The sequence below is a fragment of the Palaemon carinicauda genome, chromosome 29, assembly GCF_036898095.1.
Source record: "Palaemon carinicauda isolate YSFRI2023 chromosome 29, ASM3689809v2, whole genome shotgun sequence".
NCBI lineage: Eukaryota > Metazoa > Arthropoda > Malacostraca > Decapoda > Palaemonidae > Palaemon > Palaemon carinicauda.
In genome coordinates, this window is record NC_090753.1 from 67,525,291 (window position 1) to 67,550,274 (window position 24,984).

General features: G+C 42.8%; 1 long non-coding RNA gene across 1 annotated transcript in view; it reads right to left on the reverse strand.

The window, feature by feature from the left end:
- LOC137622213 (uncharacterized) overlaps positions 1-21,871 on the reverse strand; it is a 49,099-nt gene extending 27,228 nt beyond the window's left edge. The window contains exon 1 of the long non-coding RNA XR_011040384.1: positions 21,796-21,871. This is a non-coding gene — a long non-coding RNA (uncharacterized lncRNA). The remainder of the gene's footprint in view (positions 1-21,795) is intronic.
- Positions 21,872-24,984: the final 3,113 nt, after the last annotated feature.

Below are 24,984 nucleotides of genomic sequence, written 5' to 3' on the forward strand. Positions count from 1 at the left end.
GAGGTCGTCAATAGTGCCGGGGGAGAGTCAGCGTATCCAGGGGATGGGGGTTCATTGCTTAAAGAATCCATTAGACGAGAGAGAGAGAGAAAAGGGTTACTTAGATGTACCTGCTCGAGAATGTTAGGCCATCACACGCCAGAAAGGAAATTTGCACTTTCCACTATCGGCACAATGAGAGTATACTTTCCAGATGGTCCACTCCATACCCTACCCGAAGGATAGCATCAAAACAGATATAGAGGCAGAGGTGTAAGCTGAACCCGCCTGTTAGGACTGAGACCAAGAAATTATGGAATCATCCTCCCCATATCTGTAATGACGGGCTTCCGGCCAAAAGCCGAGTGTCCTACCCCATGCATTGGATCCCCCTGGATTCCGAAGACCCAACATTTGAGAATAGTTCCGCCAAAAAGGTCCAAACCATCTTCGGGATGGCTGAAATCATCCAATACTCTCACATATAGCTTTGAATGCAAACACCTCCCAACCGTGACACCTCCTCCCACTCATCAAAGCAGGCAGCAATATAGGATGTATGAACATCCACGTCGGGGCTACAATGGATGAGAAACATCCAAGCCATAGGAAAGAAAAAAAAAAATAATAATAATAAATATATATGTACATAATATATACACATATATAATGAGGGAAATTTTTCTCATTGAGTTTGGAAAGCAAGACGAAAGAAAGTTTATGAAATTAGGATAAGGTCGAAGTAATATTGAGAAAAAGAAAAAGGTGAAAGAGAGAAATCTAGATTCAAACTGGGGGAGTAATTTCCCCAAGTTCGAGAGCCCTCTTGCCCGTCACCAAGTTTCAGCATGGGAGTGAAATGCCGTGCTGAAGCTCAATGACTTCATCAAGGCATTCTCTCATTAAGAGGGTACACAGAAGGAAGTCAGCTATCTGAGTCAGAGGTACTGGAAGAGGAAACAGAGTTGTCTCTGCACCATTCTCTAAAAACCTCCCACTTGGATTGGTAAACCATGATGGTGGAAGATCTTCTTGCTCTTGCAATCGCACAAGCTGCTTCCTTCAAAAAAAACTCTAGCTCTCGTGAGTTTTTCGATAGTCTGAAGGCAGTTGATGTAGAGCTTGGAGGTTTTGATGGTACCTTTCCAAGTGGGGTTGTTTGAGTAGATCTACTCTCAAAGGGAGGCTTCTCGGTGTGTCCACCATCCATTCCAGTACTTCTGTGAACCATTCTCTTGCGGGTCAAAAGGGGGCCACTAGTCATTCTGGTTCCCTCGTGCGACACGAACTTTTGCATCACTTTGTGCACAATCTTGAATGGTGGAAACGCGTACACGTCCAGATGGGACCAGTTCATGAGGAAAGCGTCGATGAGAATTGCTTCAGGATCTGGCACTGAGGAACAGTAAGTCTCCAGCCTCTTCTTCTTCGTAGTTGCAAACAGGTCTATACAAGGACGACCCCACGTCTGCCACAGGTTCTTGCAGACTTCCTGATGAAGCGTCCATTCTGTAGACAAGACTTGACCCTTTCTACTCAGACTGTCTGCCATCACGTTTCTTTCCCCTTGAATAAATCTTGTGACTAGGGTTACATTCCTTTCTCTTGACCAGTAAAGGAGCTCTCTTGCAGTCTCATAAATGGACCTCGAGTGGGTTTCGCCTTGCTTGCCTATGTAGGCCAACGCTGTAGTATTGTCGGAGTTGACCTGTACCACTCTGTTCAGGACTGACTCTTCGAAGCCTTTGAGGGCTAAGAGGACTGCCAACAGGTCCTTTTGATTTATGTGGAGGATCTCCTGATCTTTTGTCCAGGAACCCGAGATCTCCAACTTTCCCAGTGTTGCTCTTCAACCCGAGTCCGAGGCGTTGGAACACAACACAAGGTCTGGGTTCCTCTGTTTCAGAGAAAGACCCGCTTGAAGTTTGACGGGGTCGTTCCACTACTGAAGGCATCGCTTTGCGCATTCTGAAGTGGGGATACACTTTGTATCCAGCTCCATTCCCCTGTTCCAATGTAGATTGAGGTGGAACTGAAGAAGGCGAAGATTCAGTTTTCCCAGGGAGACAAACTGCTCCAACGAAGAAAGGGTCCCCAGTAGACTCACCCAAACCCTCGCAGAACACTTTCGCTTCCCTAAAAAGCATTGAAGTTTCGCCAGGGCTTGTTCCGTCCTTGAGGCAGACGGAAAATCCCGAAAAAATCGACTCCGAATCTCCATCCCCAAGTACAGAATCTCTTGGGATGGTGTCAGTTGCAACTTGTCCCTGTTTACCAGAAGACCCAGTTCTTCTGATAACTTCAACGTCACCTGCAGATCCTCCAGGCAGCGATCGTATACTTCCTCTTTGTACATGAACCTCAGGTATTTCTTGAAGTCCGGATGGATGGGGATGTGAAAAGACGCATCCTGAATGTTTAAAGAGACCATCCAGTCATCCTTCTGACTGCTGCTAGGACTGATTTCGTTGTCTCCACAGTGAACTTTATCTTCCGTACGAAGACGTTGAGTGCACTCACATCCAGGACTGGTCTCCATCCCCCCGAGTTCTTGGGAACCAGGAACAAGTGGTTGTAAAATCCTGGTGACCCTAAATCTCGCACCCTCTCTATTGCCGCCTCCTCTAATAAGAGCAATATTTGCTGTTGCATCGCCTGTATCTTTGATTCCTCTCTGTATCTGGCCGAGAGGTCCATCGGAGTTACTACTAAAGGAGGTTTTTCTAGGAAAGGGATTTTGTATCCCTCCTTGAGTAACTGGACGGACCAAAGGTCTGCTCCTCTCCTCTCCCATACATGACAGAAGTTGGTTAGCCTAGCTCCTACCGCTGTCTGAAGGCGAATGCAGTCGGACCCTGCTTCGCACTGGTCTCGAGCCTCTCCTCTTTGCTCTCCTTCCCTTGGGTCTGGTACTACCCCTGCCGAATGTTTGCCCCCGAAAGGGCTGAGAAAACTGATGGGATGGTGCTTCCTCCTTAAGCTTGCGACTTGAGAAGGATGTAAACAGAACCTTCCTTGCTGTCTTAGACACCAAATCCTGTGTGGCCTTTTGGGCTAACGCAGAAGAGACTTCTCTGACCAGCTCTTGTGGGAAAAGGGACGAAGAAAGAGGTGGGTACAGTAACTCCGAATTCTGCATGGGTGTAACCCCATTTGCCAGAAAAGCACACATTTGGGCTCTTTTCTTAAGAACACCCGTCGAGAAAAGAGCCGCTAACTTGTTGGACCCATCTCTCAAAGCTTTGTCCATGCAAGACATAATGTGGACAAGGCCTTCTATGTCCACATCCTACAATGAATACACCTTTTTCCCCAAAGCTCCCAGAGTCCAGTCGAAGAAATTAAACACCTCGAAGGCTCTGAAAATGCCTTTGAGAAGGTGATCCAACTCTGAAGTCGACCAGAACACTTTGGTTCTCCTCATGGCCGTCCGACGAGGGGCATCCACCAGACTCAAGAAATCCCCTTGGGCAGAGGCAGGGACTCCCAGGCCGAGAACTTCTCCAGTCTTGTACCAAACGCTCGATCTGGTTGCTAATCTGGCCGGGGGAAAAGCAAAAATAGTTTTTCCCTGGTCCTTAGATTGCATCCAGTACCCCATCATCTTTAAGGCTCTCTTAGATGAGCGAGACAACACCATCTTCATAAAAAGTGATTCCTTCGAAGCCTTCCCGAGTGTAAACTCTGGAGACGGGGAACGAGGAGCAGCAGGAACAAAATTATCAGGAAAAACTGCAGAAAGGCTCTCACGAGTCTCTTTAAATCCGCCGACGAATGTTGGTTCTTTGGGTCTTCTTCTTCCGACACCTCCTCTAAGGGATAACAAGGGGAAAGGTGACAGTCGTCGTTCCCTTCTTCTGACTGGTCTCGAATCGAAGTAAAGACGTCCTGCTTCCTTGGAGTCAACTACTTTTTAACCTGACTTCTGGCATCACGGCGTCCAATATTATGAGCATGGCGTCACGGTGTTCCAAAACTTGACGCTCGGAGCCATGGCGTCCGCGATCTCGACGTTCGGTTTCATGACGTCCGAGGTTTTGGTGCTCGCTGTCCCGACGTCCAACTCCTTGACGCTCGGCGTCGTGACTTCCCGTTTCCCGACGCCTGGCGTGATGTTCCTCTTCTCGACGCTCGGCGTCATGACCCTCTCGACGCTCGGCGTCACGACCCTCTCGACGCTCAGCTTTCTGATGCTTGGCATCCAGGCGTGAAGATTCTTGAAACTCGGCGTCTTGGTGAGCCACTCTTTTCTTGTCTGCGGGCTGGTAGACCTTCATGAGGGAGGAAAGTTTCTGTTGCATACCTTGCAGTACACTTAGGTTCAGATCAACTTGCTGTTGTGGACAAACAGGAGACGCTGCTTCCTCAACTAGTTCTCCCTCCACGTCGCACAAGGAAACCGCATTACGTTCAGGGGACGAGAACCAATCCGAAAGGGGAGGAAGAGCATGCACAGAGCTCTTGCCAGCCTCCGATAACTTTTCCAACCGATGGGGATGGCCGCCTGACATCTTGCGACTTCCTTCTATCTCCTACCGAAGTAGATGGGCGCTTGGCAAGAGAACTTTCCTCGGAGCAGGAAGGAAAACACCTTGGACTGCTCCAATGGCTGCAACCTGGCGCCTGAGGCGTCATAACAAGATGCTGCTCAACAGCGGAAATTTTCCTCTTAAGAGGTCTCGATGCAAGACGCCAGCCCTGTCTGGGCTCTGCGTCATCCGACGAAGATGAAAGCACTTTTACCTCGCCTTTCCCATAATGAGGATGAGCGTCCTGGGAAGCATCAACGGGTACGCTCGAGGGGACGACTGCTCGGGAGCTAACACCTCTCGCCTCCCTTCACCTGTCGACATTCCTTCTCCCAGGGGTTGGGGAGCTTGGAAGAGGTCTAGGGCTAGGCGAATGACAGGTCTGAGCAGCCGCACCCTCCACTGCACTGATTAATTTCAGTGACCCTTTAGCACTGACACTTGCATTCTTTAACTCCTTCACATCGGACCATAATTTAGTCCTGTCCGCTGCGAGTGACTCCACTCTCTCGCCCAGGGCTTGAATGGCCACCATCATGTCCTTCAGAGTTGGTTCATTAGGTTTAACAGTAGTGGGATCTGGAACTACCACTACAGGGGAAAGATCAACAGGTTCATTGACATGGGGAGGGGAACAATCCCTAGAAGAACGAGATAAACTTTTAATTCTCCTAATCCTATCCTTTTCAAGCTTATGAGTGTAGCGGTCATACTCCAACCACTCACTCTCAGACAAAATAACACATTCATCACAACAATCATCCAACTCTCAACCTTTAGCTCTACATTTCACACAAATGGAGTGGGGATCAACAGAAGCTTTAGCAAGCCGGGTCTTACAACCTCTCACACACCTTCTAATACTCAAAGAAGAGTCAGACATTATGAAAGAATCGAAAGAGAGATCAAAACAAGCAAGGGTCAAAACAACAATATCTAATCGGGTCCAAGAAAATACCAAAAAACAAATCCAAAACGAGAGAAAGCCAAAGCCTAATTGTACTTCACCTAAAAAACTGCAATTAACACAGGCTACAACGAGTGAAATTCCAACGATGTCACCGGTGAGGTGACAAGGAAGATCTGAGGAATAGTTGGAATGATTCCAGGTACCTGGGTAGAGGGCGCACTGGTGGTACACCTGGCTACCCAATCGGCAATTGCCGCGAGTTTTGAAATTCTGCCGTGACGTCAGGGACTAAGCTATGTATATAACTACCAGGTAAGTCAGATGTTTAAAAAGTACAAATTACTAAAACTTGCGACTGGTCCCAATATGAATACTAACCCATATCTATTTAAATAGGAGACTCGATTAAGAGGGTAGAAACTCGCTATACCCAGGACCTGAAAGTGGCTGTAGGGCCTAGTCATCCCGTTGTCCATTCTCAAACCATTCAAGGGAAGCAAGGAATGTTATCTACCACACACGCTACCCCTCAGGTGGGTGTAACCTTGACAGAAGGTGTTATCCTTAGGCTCCATACTGTAAGCAAAAGGTTCAAATCTGCTCTTCACCCCAGAGGAATTGGTCAAGTACAAAACCATACTTCATTCCTCCTGGAACTTGCCTGGTAGGTTCATCTTCTCTGAGTGGCGGACACGTGTTCGTAAGACAGGAGAATAGAGAAAAGATGACAAGGAGAAACTCAATCGATAATACACTCCCCCCACGGGTTTGTGCTTGTGAACACTCACTACATTACTGGTTGGGTAGTAACAATCTAGCCTAAGCAGGTGTACAATATCTTGTGGGTAACCTTCGATAAGTAGTAAGCAGTGAAAGTATACTGACTCTTCGATACCCCTGCTCTACCAAGGTCGCTCCCACACCATATGTCTCGTGAGCTGTACTCTTGTACATAATATAAAATCCCTCACATCATCACATGGATAACATTATTCATATTATAAATAGTTGCTTTACTTGTCGAGAGCCCAGAACTTCTAGGTATAAATGAAATTACTAGCTTATGGGGATGAGTCTTGCCACCTCTACTTTCATAGGCACTCCTGATGGTTTCTTGTAACCAAAACAATATGGTATTCTCTCTTCTTTTTAGCTCCTGTGTCTACAAACAGATTCTGCACGGTTGGTCTGTAGTATGCCGTTTATGTTAGGTACCTCCTGATGGTCCTCACAGGGCATAGCAGGAGCCCCTCCAGTTATTCAGAAATGGAAGGAGATTGCAAACGAGTCATATTGTTCGTCCGTCACTGTAAGGTTCAGGATAAATTTCTTTCAATTTTCGCAATATCCACTATGGATTTAGAAAGACGGGTACATGGTGTATTTATAGGTGATTTGAACGATTTTGATGCTTTTAAACGAAGAAAATCAGTATTTTTTATTCCTGGTAATCACTATTCCAACTGCTTAAAAGAGCATTAAGTTCACCAACGAAAGCAGATATAGTACTTATGTTGGGAAAATATTGGAAATGCACATGTATAGTACACGACTGTTCCGTCACTGTACGCAATAATCCCAACAAATAAATTTTTTAAGTTATTTGTATTTTCCCAAAGTATACAAACCTGAGTATACTGTACATTAGTTAGGAAAAATACAAATTACTTTAAAAACATGTGATTTATTCCTACACAAATATAAACTCATTCTTAGGTGGGAGGAAGTCTCCTTTTCAAATGGTTGGAAACTTAACCCCAAAACTCAAGCAAGAATTCCTTACACCTTGAGATACTAGCAATAGAGAGTTATGGAGTCCTTTCACTGGCCAGACAGTACTACATTGGATCCTTTTCTCTGGTTTTTCATTTTCCCTTTGCCATATACATCGAATAGTCTGGCCTATTCTTTACAGATTCTCCTCTGTCCTCATATGCCTGAAAACACTGAGATTACCAAACAGTTCTTCTTTATGCAAGGGGTTAACTACTGTACTGTAATTGTTCTGTGGCCACTTTCCTCTTGCTAAGGGTAGAAGAGACTCTTTAGCTATGGTAAGCAGCTCTTCTAGGAGAAGGATACTTCAAAATCAAACTATCGATCTCTAGTTATGTGTAGTGCCATAGCTTCTGTACCATGGTCTTCCACTGTCTTGGGTTAGTTCTCTCTTGCGTAAGGGTACACTTGGGCACACTTTTATCTTAATTCTCTTCCTCTTGATTTTTTAAAGTTTTTATTGTTTATATAGGAAATATTTAGTTTATTGTTACTGTTCTTAAAATATTTTATTTTTCCTTGTTTCCTTTCCTCACTCAGCTATACTCCCTGTCGGAGCCCCTAGGCTTATAGCATCCTGCTTTTCCAACAAGGGTTGTAGCTTAAAAAGTAGTAGTAGTAGTAGTAGTAGTAGTAGTAGTAGTAGTAGTAGTAGTAGTAGTAGTAGTAGTCTCAAGAGAACCAGCATGTTTCACATCTCTGGCTTAAATTTTAAGGGTTGTTGTCAAGCCAGAATCCTGTCATAAACCTGGCAAATGAAATGGGTTTCCTTTGCTACATCACACTCCTTGTAAGGACTGTGGGAGAAAAAAAAAAAAAAAAAAAAAAAAAAAAAAGACTTCTTTGCTTGAGCACGGAACAGGAACAGTTACAAGCTGAGTGAGCTCACCTAACTATCAGACCGAGTTAGGCTGGCGAGGTCTTTCAAAGCTGTACTACAAGAGATAGGAAGATTGAAAGTAAAAAAAAATGCTAGTTATTTTTACTTTCATCCCAATCTTACTTGGATCACAGGCCTTGATCCACAGTTACTAATCCTGTAATAGGAGCCAAGGTAGTTAAACCACCTGCTGAGCAACTACAGCAGGTTCTAAGGAGAATGTATCCAGGGACCAATGGGTCACAGTCCACAGGTAGTGAGCAATGAGCATCATCTGACTTTTAAAAGCCTGCCTGAAGAACCTGCATCACAAATTCCTTTGAAAAGCTAAAGAGGAACAAATACTTCAAATGTCGTGAGCTTTTACATGTATCCCTTCAGTGGAAGAGGAAGTGAGCTTCTGAGAGATAACTTCCCTTGGCCAGAGCGAGATTGTGTTGTTAGATATCTTCTTTGATCTTATGCATCCTCACAGAGATGTTGCAGGCAAGGACTCTAAGACTCCTTGTCCGTTTGAGATAACTCGATGCTTTCACAGGATGCAATTCTGCAATAGCTGATCAGAATCATCGGTTATATGCCTAAAAACCTGGAATCAGGCTACAACAGATTTGTGTTTTAACTACAAAGTCAGGTTGGAATGTTGGCAAGACTTGCTTCCACCCCCTTCAATGGGTGATGTTGAAAGAGACCATGGAGCTCACTGATTTATTCAGTCAAAGCTAATAAGAAAACTTTTTTCAGGCTCACCTCAATGGTTAACAGGTTGCCCTCTTCCAGGAACGTAATACCTTAATAACGTTCCATGATGGTGAACTCTCCCCAATTGGAGGACAAGTCTACTTAAAACTTTGTAAAAGCATTTAAATTACCTACGAAGAAGAAATGTGTGTCGCCTTTAAAAATTGGTTCAAGGCCGAGTTAAAGCCTTCTACCGCTGAAATGGAGCAGTCTCTCCTTGCGAAGCATGGTAAAAAAAAAAAGGGCGATTAATGGAACAAAGGTTCTGAGAGAAGAGAGACACCTCCCATGACACCAAGCACAGGAGTTGGGCCATTTGGCCAGCCAGAATGCTGCCAAGGTATCCAGGCAACCATTACAAAGTTTCTCATTAAAAAGCCTTTCTCTGAGAGTAGATGCTTAATAACCTCCACTTGTGAAGTTGAAGGGATTCCAATGCACTGTAATAGATCTTGGCATGTGGCTAGTGTAGCCAGTCGGGGAGAGTAGGCAATTCTCTCAGGTTTTTGTTAAGAGCAGCAGGTCCAGGTACCACTCCCTCTGTGGCCACGTCGGTGCTACGAGAGCCATCATTGGTTTGTTGTTGCTCAAACTTAATATGACAAATTCGGAGATAATTTGTATTTTTCCTAACGATACAAACCTTTAGCTATTTAATAGGGGTATTAATTTCGGCGAAGCTGAAAGGACGAGCCATTAAATTTTAGCGAGGTCTAACTACCCATCCCGCAGAGAACCCAGGCTGCTGCTTTCCCCAAGAGAAGGGAGGATGAAAAAAAGTATAAGAGCCAGTCATACCTTTTCATTCACGCAGACTAAATCCTGGTAACAGTGCCCTCAACCTTCTGCTACTTGTCCAATAAGGAGCTTGAGGTATTAGACCAGCTGTTGTGCAGCCACCACAGGGCCGATAGAAAACGTATCAAGACTCCTGTGGGTCACGTCTTGCAGGTAATGGACTGTGAAAGTTGTTTGCCATTTCCACACCCCAGTCTCTAGAACCTGCGTCGCATAATTGTTTCTTTTGAAGGCCAGGGACATAGCTACGCCCGACATCGTGGGCTCTGGGACGACGTGACCAAGGAGGATCTGGATTCAGAGCATGGTCTATGACCCTGTCAAATCCAAGAAGAAATGGTGTTCTTGGTGATCCTCCATGCTGACGAACAGTGCAGGCACTTGGGGGGCAGAGTGCTGCTGCTCTCCTAAGGTAAGAGTCTCAAAGTTCTCACTGGGCACAGTAAGAGATGGTCTGGGTCGTCTGTTACAGAGCAGAGACTCTTTATCCAGAAAGAGTCGAATCTAGGATCCGACAACCCTGGATTCTGAGTCTTGGTAACAGACTCAGGGACGAAGCTGAACGTTACCTCTCGCCATCCCCTTGAATGGGCGACGTTGTATGAGAGACCATGTAGTTCCCTGACTCGTTTGGCCGAAGCTAGAGCGAGCAGGAATACAGTCTTCCAAGTCAGGTGGCGTTCTGTTGTCTGACGTAATGGTTCGTAGACGGGTCTCTTTAGAAACCAGGGAACTCGAACCACGTTCCATTTGTGGGTGAAGCAAGCCACAGGGAGCTAAAACTACAAGAGTGATGGCAAATCATGATCCTTGTGACTGAAACATGTTAAAGATTTAGAAAACGGTGCTAAAGAGAAGTACCTCAGGCAAAGTAACGACGTGCAGTAGTTGTTTCACCGTTATTTTTGCATGAAAAATATTTTAATTATAAAAAAAATTTTTGAATATACTTACCCGGTGAATATATAATAGCTGCTGCTCAGCGGCTCGACAGAAAACACACAAAAACTCGCGAGCGATCGCTATGAAGGTTGCGGGTGTGCCCACCAGCGCCAACTATCGGCCAGATACCACACATGCATGTAAACAAGCCTTCAATTCTTCTCGTCCCGCTGCGTCTCTATTGGGGAGGAGGGGAGGGCCTTTAATTTATATATTCACCGGGTAAGTATATTCAAAAATTTATTTTATAATTAAAATATCATTTTTAAATATTTAACTTAGCCGGTGAATATATAATAGCTGATTCACACCCAAGGCGGTGGGTAGAGACCAGAGTTAATTAAGTTTACAGCATATATGCTTAGAGTTTTTGACAGTTATCAATATAACAAAACCCAAATATATAGGTACCTGGTAAGGAAGTTGACTTAGACGATTACTCTGCCTTGTAAGTCTGTCTTCCTCACAAAGCCCAGCGATCCTCTTAGGATGCTGAAGGACTCCCAGGAGCTGAAGTATGAAGGGTTGCAACCCATACCAACAGGACCTCATCAAACCCCTAATCTGGGCGCTCTCAAGAAATGACTTTGACCACCCGCCAAATCAACCAGGATGCGAAAGGCTTCTTAGCCTTCCGTACAACCCAAAAAAACAATATTAAAAAAACATTTCAAGAGACAGATTAAAAAAAGGATATTGGAATTAGGGAATTGTAGTGGTAGAACCCTCACCCACTACTGCACTCGCTGCAACGAATGGACCCAGTGTGTAGTAGTCCTTGTAAAGAGTCTGGACATCTTTTAAGTAAAATGACGCGAACACTGACTTGCTTCTCTAAAAAGTCGCGTCCATGATACTTTGCAGAGATCTATTTTGCTTGAAGGCCACGGAGGTTGCTATAGCTCTAACTTCGTGCGTCTTATCCTTAAGCAAACATCGGTCTTTCTCATTCAAGTGGGAATGAGCTTCTCGTATTAAAAATCTGATAAAATATGACAAAGTATTCTTTGACATAGGCAATGATGGTTTCTTGACTGAGCACCATAATGCCTCAGATTTACCTCGTAATGACTTAGTACGAGCTAAATAGAACTTAAGAGCTCTAACAGGACATAACACTCTTTCCAGTTCGTTGCCTACGATCTCTGATAAGCAAGGAATATCAAAAGATTTAGGCCAAGGACGAGAAGGCAGTTCATTTTTGGCCAGGAAACCAAGTTGAAGAGAACAAGTGGCTTTTTCTGTAGAAAAACCGATGTTCTTACTGAAGGCATGCAGTTCACTGACTCTTTTAGCCGAGGCCAAGCACACTAGGAAAAGTGTCTTGAGAGTGAGATCCTTCAGGGAGGCTGAATGTAATGGCTCAAACCTGTCTGACATGAGGAACCTTAGGACCACGTCTAAGTTCCATCCAGGAGTTGCCAAACAACGTTCCTTAGAGGTTTCAAAAGACTTAAGGAGATCTTGTAGGTCTTTATTGTTGGAAAGATCTAAGCCTCTATGCCGAAAGACCGAAGCCAACATGCTCCTGTAGCCCTTGATCGTGGTAGCTGAAAGGGAGCGAACTTTTCTCAGGTGTAAGAGAAAATCAGCGATTTGGGCTACAGAGGTACTGGACGAGGACACAGATGCTGACTTGCACCAGTCTCGAAAGACTTCCCACTTCGACTGGTATACTCTAATGGTAGAAGCTCTCCTCGCTCTTGCAATCGCGCTGGCTGCCTCCTTCGAAAAGCCTCGAGCTCTAGAGAGTCTTTCGATAGTCTGAAGGCAGTCAGACGAAGAGCGGGGAGGCTTTGGTGTACATTCTTTACGTGGGGCTGACGTAACAGATCTACCCTTAGAGGAAGACTCCTTGGAAAGTCTACCAGCCATCGAAGTACCTCAGTGAACCATTCTCTCGCGGGCCAGAGGGGAGCAACCAACGTCAACCTTGTCCCTTCGTGAGAGGCGAACTTCTGCAGTACCTTGTTGACAATCTTGAATGGTGGGAATGCATATAGGTCCAGATGAGACCAATCTAGAAGAAATGCATCTATGTGCATTGCTGCTGGGTCTGGGACTGGAGAGCAATAGATTGGAAGTCTCTTGGTCATCGAGGTTGCAAAGAGGTCTATGGTGGGTTGACCCCAAGTCGCCCAAAGACTCTTGCACACGTCCTTGTGGAGGGTCCATTCCGTAGGAATTACCTGACCCCTCCGACTTAGGCAGTCTGCTAAGACGTTCAAGTCGCCCTGGATAAACCTCGTTAACAGGGAGATGCCTCGATCTCTTGACCAAATGAGCAGGTCCCTTGCGATTTCGTACAGCGTCAGGGAGTGGGTGCCTCCTTGCTTGGAAATGTATGCCAAGGCTGTGGTATTGTCGGAGTTGATCTCTACCACTTTGTTTAGAAGGAGACTCTCGAATTTCATCAAGGCCAGGTGGACTGCCAAAAGCTCCTTGCCGTTGATGTGCATGCTCCTCTGACTTGAGGTCCACAGACCTGAGCATTCCCGACCTTCCAGGGTCGCACCCCAACCCATATCCGACGCGTCTGAGAATAGTACGTGGTTTGGGTTCTGAACTGCTAGGGAAAGTCCCTCTCTCAGACTGATATTGTCGTTCCACCAATTCAGGCATGCCTTTACTGGTTCGGAGACCGGGATTGAGACCGTCTCTAATGTCTTGTCCTTTTTCCAGTGAAAGGCTAGATGGAACTGGAGAGGTCGAAGGTGTAGCCTTCCTAGCGAGACAAACTGCTCCAGGGATGATAGAGTTCCTACTAGACTCATCCAATTCCTGACTGAGCACCGTTCTCTCTTCAACATCAGTTGGACTTTGAGCAGGGCTTGCTCTATTCGGGTGGCAGACGGAAAAGCCCGAAAAACTGGACTGCGAATCTCCATCCCTAAATACAGTATAGTTTGGGATGGAATCAGCTGGGACTTTTCGAGGTTGACCAAAAGTCCCAATTCCTTGGTCAGATCCAATGTCCAATGAAGATCCTGCAGACAGCGATGACTGGACGAGGCTCTGAGAAGCCAGTCGTCCAAGTAAAGGGAGGCTCGGATTCCCGATAAATGGAGGAATTTTGCAACATTCCTCATAAGCCTCGTAAACACGAGAGGAGCAGGACTTAGGCCAAAGCACAGGGCCCGAAACTGGTATACCACATTGTTGAAAACAAACCTCAGAAACGGTTGGGAATCTGGGTGTATGGGGATGTGGAAGTACGCGTCTCTTAGGTCGAGAGAGACCATCCAGTCTCCCTTTCTGACCGCTGCTAAGACTGATTTCGTGGTCTCCATGGTGAACTTTGTCTTCGTAACAAAGACGTTGAGTGCACTGACGTCTAGCACCGGTCTCCAACCTCCTGTCTTCTTCGGTACTAGGAAGAGACGGTTGTAAAACCCCGGTGATTGAAGGTCCGAGACTTTCACCACCGCTCCCTTCTCTAGCAATAGAGACACTTCTAGGTTTAGGGCTTGTCTCTTTGACTCCTCTCGGTACCTGGGAGAGAGGTCGATGGGGGAAGTCGCTAGAGGAGGTTTGCGTACAAATGGAATTTTGTACCCCTCTCTGAGCAACCTCACAGATTGTTGGTCTGCGCCCCTCTTCTCCCAGGCCTGCCAGAAGTTCTTCAATCTGGCTCCTACTGCTGTCTGAGGCTGTGGGCAGTCAGACTCTGCCACGTGAGGACTTGGCTCCTCTCTTCTTTCCTCTCTTTCCCTCGGCACGAGTACTTGCCCTGCTGGGAGCTCTGCCACGAAAGGGTGGAATAAATCTGGATGCCGGAGTGTCTATCCTAGGTCTAGCAGAAAAGGATGTAGAAGGAGTCCCTTTGCGAGCAGAGGACGCCACCAAGTCATGGGTGTCCTTCTGCACGAGTGAAGAAGCTATGTCCTTAACCAATTGTTGCGGGAACAAAAACTTTGATAAGGGAGCAAAGAGCAGTTCAGATCTCTGACAGGGAGTAACTCCTGCCGAAAGAAAAGAGCAAAGGGACTCTCACTTCTTTAAGACTCCCGACGTAAAAGAGGAGGAGAGCTCATTGGAACCATCGCGGATGGCTTTATCCATACAGGACATAATCAGTAAGGAGACATCTCTATCAGCCGATGAGATTTTCCTACTTAAGGCTCCCAAACACCAGTCAAGGAAGTTGAAAATTTCAAAGGCTCTGTAAATGCCTTTCAGCAGATGGTCAAGGTCCGAGGAGGACCAACTAATCTTCGAGCGTCTCATGGCTAGGCGGCGGGGAGAGTCTACAAGGCTTGAGAAGTCACCCTGGGCAGAGGCAGGGACTCCCAAGCCGAGAACTTCTCCCGTGGCATACCAGACGCTCGATCTAGACGAGAGTTTAGACGGAGGGAAGGCAAAGGCCGTCTTCCCCAAACTCCTCTTGGTTTCCAACCAGTCGCCTAAAAGCCGTAAAGCTCTCTTGGAAGAGCGAGAGAGCACAAGTTTTGTAAAGGCTGGCATGTTAGCAGGTAAGCCTAGAGCAAACTCAGACGGTGGCGAACGAGGAGCAACAGCGACGAAGTGATCGGGAAACAACTCCTTAAAAATTAACATGACTTTCTTAAAGTCCATTGATGGAGGAACTGTTCTAGGTTCGTCTACATCCGAAGGATGATCATCATGCTGAGGGTCAGCAACGTCCTCATCTGAAGGATCCTCATCTGACAACTGCTGAGTAACAAGCAAAGGGGTTGGCAATGCTTGACACGCAGCGTCCACACGCACTGGTGCATTAGTAGCGGACCAGGACGCAACGTCATGTAACTGCTTAACAGTCTGTGAACTGTCAACAACAACAGGAGCGGGAGGACGCTCGGCGTCCACTCGAGACTGTTTTGACTGCCTAGTCTGAGCAGTCAAAACAACTCTAGACTGCGGTGGTTGACGCTCAGCGTCAAAACAAGTCAACTCCGCTGGTTGGCGAACGTCCTGAACGTCAACAGGAGCATTAGGAAGTGGTCTAACGTCCAAATGCGGCTGAAAGTCAACACGTGACCGCATCGAGTGAGGCTCTACATAGCGTGACTGACGTGACTTAGCTACGCCAACGTCAACAGGACGAGCAAAGGTTCGTTTGGGCGGCTGAAGGCCAGGATCTCGATGAGATAAACGGCGAGGATCAACATGAACCTTATCGGCAGAATAGTCTTCCATAAGGGAGGAGAGCTTAGTCTACATGTCCTGAAGTATAACCCATTTAGGGTCCACGGGAATGGGTGCGGTAAACGACGGGGTTAACGTCTGAGACGGCACAACCTTGCCTACACCAAGACTCTCTGAGCCTGTGTAACGTTGTTGCTTAGGCGGCGAGCAGTCATCCGATGACTGCAACAGGTCAGAACTGTCCCAATGACTACATCCAGGACGCTGGACCTGTCCTGAAGGGACCGACTTTCGCTTAAGGGGCCTAGAAACCTTGCTCCACGGTTTCTTATGCGAAAAGCCTTCGGATGACGAGGAGAAAACGGGCTCTCTCGTCTTATGGTAGGGGCGATCTTGGTGAGATACGCCTGATACCATAGAGGGAACGTCTGTTCGCTGATCAAGGCCTCTCGAACCCATAAGTCGTACGACATTACTTCTCCCCTGGGCTTGGGAGCTTGCAAGAGGTCTCGGACTAGGTGAACGACAGGCACGAACAGACGAACCCTCGGTCGCAACACTGTTCACAACACTTTGCGCACTAATCACTTTCCCACTATTTTCCGCTGTGGCACTCTGACACTTAAGCTCTTTAACGTCAGCCATGAGTTGATTACGATCAGTTGCTAACGCTTCAACTCTTTCACCCAAGGCATGAATAGCACGTAACATGTCTTGCATAGATGGTTCCTGAGTGCCAGAAGGGGGGTTAGGTACAACCACTACAGGGGAAGGATTAGGGTCAGGGGCATGTGGAGAGGAAAAATCTACTGACTTAGAGGAACTCCTCCTTACCCTATCTCTCTCTAGCCTACGAGAATACTTATCGTATTCGAGCCAATCGAATTCCGAAAGGCCCACGCATTCCTCACACCGATCTCCTAATTGACAGGTTTTACCCCGACAATTAGAACACACAGTATGTGGGTCAAGAGAGGCCTTTGGAAGACGCCTATTACAGTCCCTAGCATTACACTTACGAAATCTAGGGGCTTGTGAAGCGTCAGCCATTTTGAATTAGTCAAAGAAAGTCCAAAAAAAAACAATCCAAGTCACCAACAATTAAATCTGTCCAATAAAGAGTTCAAGAGTTTAAGTTGAGGAAAAACACCTGCACTGCGAAAGCTCAAACCAAAATGAAGTACTTCACCAAATATGTTGAGAAAACTCCAGGTTATACAGCGAGTATTGATACGTCTTGTCGTCAAGGTCGACAGAGAAGAATTGAAGGCTCGTTTACATGCATGTGTGGTATCTGGCCGATAGTTGGTGCTGGTGGGCACACCCGCAACCTTCATAGCGATCGCTCGCGAGTTTTTGTGTGTTTTCTGTCGAGCCGCTGAGCAGCAGCTATTATATATTCACCGGCTAAGTTAAATATTTAAAAACTATTTCTGGTAGTTTATTTTTTGTTGGGTTCTCCTACTAATATTTCACTTACATTGTTGGTTTTCATTTCATCCCATTCAAAACCTAGATTCCCACCTCAGAACACCTACAATTGTTGGGGTACGTAGGGTGGTGATAATAAAATAAATTATACGTTTTGTAGAAGATAATACTAGAATACTTTAAAACAAGAACAAAGAAAAAAATTAATGCAAGAATGGCTGGGTGGAGTCTAACAAAAAAGTTACCGATGATTACATCAAACACAACAAAAATCAAGAAAACAAAAATGTTTTTCACTCAAACATGGGTGGGAGGAGACGTGGAGTCGAACGAAAAATCACCAAAACCACTACTGACCAACGGTGCACAGCTAAAGATACCGGTATACCTTTAGTTCAGAATTTTGGGAATTTGGTAAAATTAGTTACAGATGGAACATTTTGTACAGAAAAAAAAATAGTTATTCCAGTAGTAAATAATGTGCTTTCACTGAATTTGACCTTCATTTCAACAGCAAACAAACCAAAAACCTGTTAGACTGTCTAGGAACAGGGATTTTTTTTTTTTTTTTTTAGAAATTTAATAGCATTTGCTCTGGCGTGTGCTCGCTTTTCTCGCGAAAAAAGAAAAACATTAAGCTCCTACATACTGGCAAGCGGTACATGCTGAGCTGCGCACACTAACCCCATTGATTATTACTTCTTAGATAATTGAAATTTTCATTTAGAGTAGAAATAAGTGTCATTTTCAAAGAAAAGGGACGGTCTTCAATAGGAAACACCTGTTTTTTTAGTAGAAAATCTTTTACCATCAGTAACTACTATGGTAAATATGATACTTTAATTTCTAGCCAAATACATGAACCATATATTTTTCCTACTTGTTATCTTATGTTCTATGCATTTCTGACCTTGATTATTGGGGCAAACTACCCGTTCATGAGTTTTTGGACTCCCTTATATAGACAATTATGGGGGACCCCAGTGGAAAACCGGGGTTTTTAGGATGAGGAAATGTCATAAACGAGTGATTTACAGCAATAATAATGGTCAGAAATGCAAAATAAGAACAAGATAACCAGTTGGAAAAATATATGGATCATGTAAGTGGCTGACCATAGGCCAAACAAGATTATTTAACACATTTGAGATTTGCAAAGGGGTAAAGAACCTAACAAACCCACCTAACCTAACCTAGTAGTTCCCAGGTCGCAGCCCCTAGCCGGGGGCAAGCCCCCGGACCCCCTTCCCAGGTCACAACCCCTAGCTGGGGGCAAGCCCCCGGATCCTCTTCCCAGGTCAAAAACTAAAACAAAATCACAATTCACAAATAAATCCTTACCTTAAGTTTGGGAGGTCGAAGGCTGAGGGTCTTCCATTGACTGAGGAAGAACTAAATTTTAGAACAGTCACTGACCCTGTCGTAGACGTAGACGTAGATGGGTGGGTTACAGTTTGGCGGCTTGAAGCAGGAAATTATGTAAGCTCTCGGACTTCTTGTGCTGGAAAAACAAGCACACTTTAGTTTGGTAATTAATGAAAAAACGAAACTGAACATTAAAAAATACGTATTATAATAATTTCTGGTAAATGTGTAGGAGAGCTCCGCGGAAGATCTTGAAGAATTTAAACACCTACAATTCACTATTATATCATATAGAATGCTTATATAATAGTCAATATATGAGCAGCTTCTATTTAACGAAGATATTCGTGTGTATAGTTATGTTTCACTTGGATTTTTTCTAAGTGTTTGTTTTTGTTTACTGTGTGATGTCTTGGCTAAAATGAGCTGTTTCACCGCCTTACTGCGTATGGCAGACTAGTTCTCAATGCTATTCTAACCAATAACAGGTGTTTTCTTGACGTCACACTGTTTGAAAACCAATCATGGCGGTTTTTACAAATCTAGCCAATGCTGACACTTATTACTTCACTTATCCCTGCTATTTTTCCACCAGTTACCACAGTTTACGTGAAGTTCCGCGGAGGAATATTTTTGCACGTCTCGGATCTCCCTTCAAACTGGAAAGCTCATTTTGCCGTGAAGTGTGGAGCAATTAGCAGGACCTTCATCCCGTTCCGACTGTGTCACTTGTGACAATTGCTTTATTTCTTATGGGGATTTTTGTGTACATTATTCAGGGAAAGTTGATTTGCTAATTGCATTTGCTCAACGTCATGGTTTGATTTTGGCAGAGAAAAAGTGCCCTAATTGTGAAAATGTGTGCCGTATAGATTACAACAAATTAGCATTCCGGTGTGATCGTAGTGTGGTTACTCGTGGGAAAAGGAAGAGGAGGTGCAATTTTTTCGTGTCTTGTTTCAAAGGTACATGGTTTGGAAACGCAAAGTTAGATATTGAGACTAATTTGAAGTTTGTGTTCCTTTTTTTGCAAAAGGCGTTTTCATTTGAATTTGTTTCGTTTGAACTGAAACTCAATGTGGCCTTAAGGAGGGGTCGCAGAGGGGGCGGAGGCCCCCCCCCCCCCCCGGTAGGCCTAGGTAGGGGTACAGGGCCCCATAGGCTAGGTTAGGTGGGTGTCTTAGGTTCGGTGGTGCCCTGAAAATTACTGTGGCCTTAAGGGGGGGTCGCAGGGGGGGGCAGAGCCCCCCCCCCCCCCCCCCCGGTAGGCCTAGGTAGGGATACATGGCCCCCAGGGAGGGTAGGTAGTTGTATTAGGTTCGGTAGTGCCCCGAAAAATCACTTTTCTCCTCCTCCCCCCACCCAAAAACCCCGCTTCCCACTGGGGTCCCCCATAATTGTAGTAGTAGGTTTATGCTTACATTTTCTGTGTAAGAGTTAGGTGGTTGTAGGAGGATTATCTCACAGTTTCAAGGTAACTGTAGCTCTAATTTGCTGTTTTCTTTCGTTTTCTACTTTTAGAAACTTTTAAATCAAGCGCGGAGGTCTCCTACACAATTACCTAATTTCTACCTGGCGGATAAAGACAAAGCGAGATAAATATTAAATAAAATATTCTTTTTGAATTCCGCCACGCAGAACTAACTTGATATCCCGCCACAGCCTTTCGATGTTTTGAATATGTGCCCCTGTCTTGGGATCCACAAAATTTTCTGAATGATTCACAGTCAGGTGCATATACACCGCAGTGGCGAGATCTTTGTATTCTTTCCATGAATCACTGTGAATTACACTCCAAGCCTTGATATAACGTTGTATCAAGGGCACAGGGGTCTTGGCATTTCTTGGTTGGTCCCACCAAAGGGACCACAAACATTTGTTTGCTCTCCCGCTCCATGCCACTGAACACCCACACACCAAAGGCCTACCTCCGTTATATTTCGACCTACTAAACATGGATTCATTCACTTTGACGACAATGCCAGGCCCACCAATAGCCAGCAAGTTCTGGCAGTAATTTTCCGCGACTTCCGAACAATAAGACCTCTAGTTAACCGAAGTTTGTAATGTCCAGCCAAGGTTATAGGTGACACTGCCGAGCAAAAAGGCCCTTTCAAGGAAATGATTCACGAACAGCTGTATTTCCCATGCTTGAAAGTGAGCCTTTTCAAAGAAAGTGCCCTTCAATGCGGTTACGGAAAAACCGCATGCACGACGCTTTCCCTTCTTAGTAACCTTGTCTGATCAATTACAAGCCCACTAATTAACTTGAGATCTAAAGACACACGGCTGTTGGCAGGAAGGGGATTGAACGCCTGAAGGGATGACTCCATGGTTCTGTAGGAACACATATGCCCGTTTATTTTCTCTGAAAAAGAGGGAATGTACCTCCCACTCCCTCAGAGAACAACCTTGACATATGGAAGCCATAATGAAACTGAAGAAAAAAGGGGGTGGGGATAGGTGTTGTAAAAGAACATACGGGAACTTATGAAGAACCACTTGTAAGCTGTTAATTGGTTTAAAAAAACCACCTGACAGATACGTCATTGTTAATGCACAGAAAGCTCCGCAATCCATAAAAAAAAAAAACCCATGCGCAGTAAGTCCCCTTCAGTCTCTCAAATGTAAACAATGGACTTAAAATACAAAACATACTTCACACTTCATTCGACCAATACGCAAGTTATTATGCCCCAGCCCCCATTAATCATAGTGAGAAAAACAAGCTAGCCAACACTTGTCCATTTCTTATTGCGAATATTATTTTCGCAAGTAATTATACTATCATATATTAACCACATCAAGCTCCTATGTACTGGGAAGCAGTACATGCTGAGCTGCACACACTAACCCATTAATTATTATTTCTTGGATAATTAGTTTTCATTTGCAGTGAAAATAAGTGTCATTTTCGAAAAAAACAGATGGTCCTCAAAAGGAAACAAGTTTCATTTAGTGGAAAAGCTTTTACTGTCCGTAACTATAATAAAACCAAACGTCCCATGTTGGGTAGGGAAAGTAAAGTTTTGGTTTTACTTTACATATTTACATCAAAATAATGCTCCCAAAACGTTTTTGGTCAGCATATTTAAATAAAATAATAAGTACATTAGGCTAATAAAATGGTTTACAAAAGTACTTCATGTTAACTATAATAGAATTAAACCTGGTTCAGCTAAAACTACACCTATGTTACCTTAAATCTTTTGCGTAACGATACCCTCAATAACTTTCAAATTTTCTATATTTTAACTCTAATAATGATTAAATTATTTGTATAAATATAAAAAAATATAAACATTAGTTAAATAAATACCAAGAGCAATTATAATTACCTATTACAAGGAGTTTCAGAGGGTGCTTCTCCTAAGGATTACATAACGGAAGTACCAACCTTACGGAGTATATAAGAATATACAAACCTTTCATTATAAATATAATTTGATTCGTATGATATGAAATTAATTCAACATAGGCTTATAATAAGTTATATATAAATTTAAGCAATATATATTTATAGCATACTTTATTCCTCAAATATTAAATTTTAATCTATGTTGGTATTACTGACTGACGAATTACCAACCTTACGGACTATATAAGAATATACAAACCTTTCATTATAGATATATATTTATTAGCAAGACAGGAAATTAATTCAACATAAGCTTATAATAAGTCATATATACTTTGGAGCTATAAATATTTATAGCATACCTTATTCCTCAAATATCAAAATGTATTCTGCTTGTTGAAAATTATAATCAATGTTGGTAGTACTGACTGTAGAAAAGGAAATTGAAAATTGTTTATTAAATTTTCATTGGATATTTAAATTCTGATACACCAAAATTATTTAGGTTTTAGAAATGGCATAATTTCTTGTTTCAGTTCAAGGAAATGCACGGTGAAAAAAAAAAAAAAAAAAAAAAAAAAAAAAAAAAAAAAAAAAAAAAAAAAAAAACTGCACATGAAAGAAAAAAAAATAGAAAATTGTTTATTAATTTTTCATTGGATATTTAAATTCTCATACATCGTATTATTTAGGTTTTATAAATTGCATAATTTCTTTTTTTCAGTTAAAGCAGTTTCCTACTGTCCACACACTTCCCTGTGGTACTCTAGGAATTTCTATAACAAATATAGGACTACAAAAATATTTAACTATGCAAAGGCAGGCCTATAGGATTCCTCCAAGATGTAAAAATATTTAACTATGCAAAGGCTGGCCTATAGGATTCCTCCAAGATGTAAAAATATTTAACTATGCAAAGGCTGGCCTATAGGATTCCTCCAAGATGTAAAAATATTTAACTATGCAAAGGCTGGCCTATAGGATTCCTCCAAGATGTAAAAATATTTAACTATGCAAAGGCAGGCCTATAGGATTCCTCCAAGATGTAAAAATATTTAACTATGCAAAGGCTGGCCTATAGGATTCCTCCAAGATGTAAAAATATTTAACTATGCAAAGGCTGGCCTATAGGATTCCTCCAAGATGTAAAAATATTTAACTATGCAAAGGCTGGCCTATAGGATTCCTCCAAGATGTAAAAATATTTAACTATGCAAAGGCTGGCCTATAGGATTCCTCCAAGATGTAAAAATATTTAACTATGCAAAGGCTGGCCTATAGGATTCCTCCAAGATGTAAAAATATTTAACTATGCAAAGGCTGGCCTATAGGATTCCTCCAAGATGTAAAAATATTTAACTATGCAAAGGCTGGCCTATAGGATTCCTCCAAGATGTAAAAATATTTAACTATGCAAAGGCTGGCCTATAGGATTCCTCCAAGATGTAAAAATATTTAACTATGCAAAGGCTGGCCTATAGGATTCCTCCAAGATGTAAAAATATTTAACTATGCAAAGGCTGGCCTATAGGATTCCTCCAAGATGTAAAAATATTTAACTATGCAAAGGCAGGCCTATAGGATTCCTCCAAGAGGCAATAGAGTTTCTAATGACCTCAGAGGGAACCATGAATAATTTTGCTCATTCAATACAGAATAATAGGCCTACATTCTTTTTCTTTTCAAAATTATATCAGAAATTAATATTTAAACTAAAAGATTGTAAACTATCTTACAATACCAATTTAAACAAAAAGGTCTTTAAACACTAATTTTCCATAAGTGATAATTAAAAAAAAAAAAATTCGACTATGTTCAATATAGAAATAAACGACTTTCAAATAATATTCAATAAATATTAATTTAAACAGAAAAGTCTTTTAAAAAAATATTTTTTCATTGGTGGTAATGAAAAAAATAATATCTATATGTTCAATATGAAAAAATAAAAGACTTTCAAATAAATTACTACTTTGTTATGATGTTTCATTTTGAAATATATATATTTTTTTGGAGCAGCTTGAAATGAGTTTCATCCCTATAATAAATGAAAAGTAATTATAATGTATTAAGATTACATTAATAACACTAATAATATATTTATTCATAAATCAAGTTATATCAGTCTTTTCCAAGGGTATTTAAGTTATTAAAGTAATCTTTGAATTAATTACTGAAATTCCTTTTAAGATCATACAGAAAAAAGTAATTGTGATATGAGAATACAGTACAGTTGAATTTTTAAAAGCCTTTACACATCAACAATAGCACCTTTATAGTACTACTGTTTTGACGTTATTACTTTTTTTAGAATGATTTATTGTTATTTTGTTCTCTTCATTTATTTATTTCCTTATTTCCTTTCCTCACTGGGCTATTTTTCCCTGTTGGAGCCCCTGGGCTTATAGCATCTTGCTTTTCCAACTAGGGTTGTAGCTTAGATAGTAGTAGTAGTAATAATAATAATAATAATAATAATAATAATAATAATAATAATAATAATACACATTATGCTGTCATTTCTTCAGGTATCAGCCAAGCCTTTTCATCTAGTACTTAATGTATTTTTTTTTCAAACAAATATGTATATAATGTGACACTTCCCTCTGGTGTCCTTGCTAATAAATTATCTCTTCTCAAGTTAATAAAAAATTTGGTTTTTACTTAGATAAATTTAACAAGATTCAGATTATTATTATTATTATTATTATTATTATTATTATTATTATTATTTGCTAAGCAACAATTCTAGTTGGAAAAGCAAGATACTACAAAGTTAGGGGCTCCAAAAGGGAAAACAGCCCAGTGAGGAAAGGAAAATAATATATTTTAAGATTAACATTAAAATAAATATCTCCTATATAAACTATAAAAACTTTAACAAAACATGAGGAAGAGAAATAAGATAGTGTGCTCGAGTGTACCTTCTAGCAAGAAAACTCTAATCCAAGACAGTAGAAGACCATGGTACAGAGGCTATGGCACTACCCAATACAGAACAATGGTTTGATTTTGGAGTGTCCTCCTAGAAGAGCTGCTTACAATAGCTAAAGAGTTCCTTCTACTCTTACCAAGAGGAATGTGGCTACTGAACAATGACAGTGCAGTAACTCCTTGAGTAAAGAAGAATTGTTTGGTAATCTTAGTGTTGTCAGGTGTATGAGGACAG